General features: G+C 48.1%; 1 pseudogene; it reads left to right on the top strand.

Moving 5' to 3' along the window:
- The first annotated feature begins 647 nt into the window (after window positions 1-647).
- Window positions 648-1972, top strand: LOC114218407 (tubulin beta-4B chain pseudogene; annotated as a pseudogene).
- The last annotated feature ends 1294 nt before the right edge of the window (window positions 1973-3266 follow it).

Below are 3266 nucleotides of genomic sequence, written 5' to 3'. Positions count from 1 at the left end.
CGGAGAGAGGGGAGCGGGGGGGGGCGGAGAGAGGGGAGCCGGGAGGGGGGAGAGAGGGGAGCCGGGAGGGGGAGGGGGCGGGGGGGAACCTGCCTCTCCCTCTCCCACTCCCACTCCCACCCCCACCCCCACTCCCCCGGCTTGTGTTCCCTCTCGCTGTGTCTCTCTCTGTCAAATAAATAAAATCTTTTTTTTTTAAAGATTTTATTTTTATTTATTCGAGAGAGAGAGAATGAGAGACAGAGAGCACGAGAGGGAAGAGGGTCAGAGGGAGAAGCAGACTCCCCGCCGAGCAGGGAGCCCGATGTGGGACTCGATCTCGGGACTCCAAGATCATGACCTGAGCCGAAGGCAGTCGCTTAACCAAGTGAGCCACCCAGGCGCCCATATAAGTAAAATCTTAAAAAAAAAATAAAAAAGAATACGCCTAATGTGGCAGATGGATGAAGCATAAAGCTCAGAATCAAAGTATGCTAAAAGCTTATGCTTTTATTGTGAAAACTTATAATTCTTCATACTAGGAAATACAGTCAGTCATAGCAGGGAGGTTCATTCTGAAGTTTAAAAAGTCACTCCTAGTGCTCCTCGCGCCAGCCCCTGGGCTCTTGCGTGGTCCTTCCACCAGCATGGCTGAGGCTGTCGCCCTGAGGGAGATCTTGCCCCTCCAGGCCAGCCAGGGCAGCAACCAGATTCGCGGCAAATTCGGAGGGTAATCAGTGACGAGCATGGCATCAACCCTACCAGCATTTACCATGGCGACAGAGACCCGAAGCTGGAGCAGATCAACGTGTACTACAAGGAGGCCACCGGTGGCAAGTACGCACCTTGCACTGTTCTTGTGGACCTGAAACTGGGCACTATGGACTCTGCACACTTGGGACCCTTTGGGCAAATCTTCAGGCCAGATAATTTGGTTTCCGGTCTGAATTATGCTGGGAACAAGTGAGCCAAGGGGCACTACACAGAAGGTGAAGAGCTGGTCGACTTGGGGCTGGATGTTGTGAGGAAGGAAGCTGAAAGCTGTGACTGCCTGCAGGGCTTCTAGCTGACCCACTCCCTGGGTAGGGGGACTGAGCCTGGGATGGGTACCCTCCTCATCAGCAAGATCCGGGAGGAGTTCCCAGACAGGATCATGAACACAGTCAGTGTGGCGCCCTCGCCCAAGGTGTCAGACACGGTGGTGGAGCCCTATGATGCCACTCTCTCGGTCCACCAGCTCGTAGAAAACACAGAGAAAACCTATTGCATTGATAACAAGACCCCCTACATCTGCTCTGGAACCCTAAAGCTGACCACACCCACCTATGGGGACCTCAAATCCCTGGTGTCAGCCACCATGAGCGGAGTCACAACCTGCCTGCACTTTCCTAGGCATCTCAATACTGACCTGCACAAGCTGGCTGTCAATATGGTCCTCTTTCCCTGCCTGCACTTCTGCACGCTGGGCTTCACCCCAGTGACCAGCCGAGGCAGCCAATAGTACCCGAGCTCACCCAGCAGATGTTCAATGCCAAGAACATGACGACCGCTACCTGACCGCGCCTGCAGTGTTCAGGGGCTACATGTCCACAAAGGTGCACAAGCAGATGCTGAACGTCCAAGACAAAAACTGCTGCATCTACTTCGTTGAGCAGATCCTCAATAACGTGAAGACAGCTGTCTGTGACATACCAGCCTGGGGACTAAAAATGTCTACCATCTTCAGGAACAGTAGCACGGCCATCCAGGAGCTGTTCAAGTGGATCTCAGAGTAGTTCACAGCCAAGTTCAGGTGCAAGGCCTTCCTGCGCTGGTACACGGGCAGGGGCACCTGCACTGGTACACGGGCAAGGGCATGGACGAGATGGAGTTCACCGAGGCCGACGGCAACATGAATGACCTGGTGTCTGAGTACCAACAGTGCCAGCAGTGTCAGCAGTACCAGGACACCAGGGCCGAGGAGGAGGGCGAGTTTGAGGAAGAGGTGGCCTAGAGCTGATACCCGGTAAAGCGTGTGGAAGCTGTGTGGACTCTTCATTCACTCACCACCTGTTTTCTGATGGCCATGTCTCTCTATGCACTTGCTCTTTTTCCTGTCTTGACGCCACATCCTGTACGGAGGCTGCCATTAAAGCATTTATATAGTGAGAAAAAAAGTCAATCTTCTTATCTTCTTAACTTGAAAATAATTCTAATGGCAATTAAACTCTTACCAAAAGAAATAAAACATAAAGAAGAATCAGTGTAGGAGGAGTTCTTTAAAGACCATCAAATTTAATATCTCTGGACTTTAGACAGGAGTCAATTTTATTTTTTTCAAGATTTTATTTATTTGACAGAGAAAGAGAGCACAAGCAGGGAGCAGCAGGAAGAGGGAGAGGGAGAAGCAGGCTCTCCACCCAGTAGAGAGCCAGACATGAGGCTTGATCCCAGGACCCCGGGGTCATGACCTGAGTCCAAGGCAGACACTTAACCGACTGAGCCACCCAGGTGCCCCATTCTTTTTTAAGATTTAATTTAAGGAGTCAATTTTAAACATCTATAACATATTTTTGTGGACTACTGTATTTTTTATTATCTAAAGAGATATTCCTCCAGACACCTGTTCAATGTTTTCCTACCTTAAAGTCTTCCATATCCTCAAGACATGGCGTTATCTATCTTCCTCCTCAACGTCTTGGTCCTAGATACTCCTTACAGGATAATTTTAAGTTCGGTCCGAAAGCATCACACACAAAAGCACTATGACATCACAGGTTAATTCAAAAACACATCACTAACATGCTTGTTAGTATCAAAACTGTCTCTAAAGAAACACAAGATGACATGAGCCTGCCTCATTCTGTTCCAAAGTATTTTCTGATGATAAAAAGAAAAAAAAATGTTATTGTCAAGTTAATAACATACTGAAAATGCTACAGTTAGAAAGACCAACTCTGTTGTCCCTGAGTAGTGTGGAACCTAGGAGAAGAGTCTAACGAGAGGCTTTTGTTATTAACAGAGTGGAAGTGAAGGCTTTAAAGTCCTACTTAGCTTCCTCTAGGAGAAGTGCCTATCTAAATACAGAAACCACATGGAAACAGATGGCTTGGAATGTTCCAGCCTCTTTGACTATATAAATGTATATGGATCCTCCTCTGTCACCAAGACCGTCAGTGTAAACAACTGGTAGTTTACAGATTATATAATCCATTTCGGCTTGGAAAAATATCTCTCCTGGCTCTTTTTAGACAGTCTCTTACATAAGGTACTAAAATGTACCCTATCAAATAAGTTAACACACATAT

This window comes from Eumetopias jubatus, unplaced genomic scaffold (assembly GCF_037043125.1).
Source record: "Eumetopias jubatus isolate StellerSeaLion01/CBP00866 unplaced genomic scaffold, mEumJub1_p1.0 scaffold_1, whole genome shotgun sequence".
NCBI classification, from domain to species: domain Eukaryota; kingdom Metazoa; phylum Chordata; class Mammalia; order Carnivora; family Otariidae; genus Eumetopias; species Eumetopias jubatus.
This window is presented reverse-complemented; position numbering and strand designations above follow the sequence as displayed.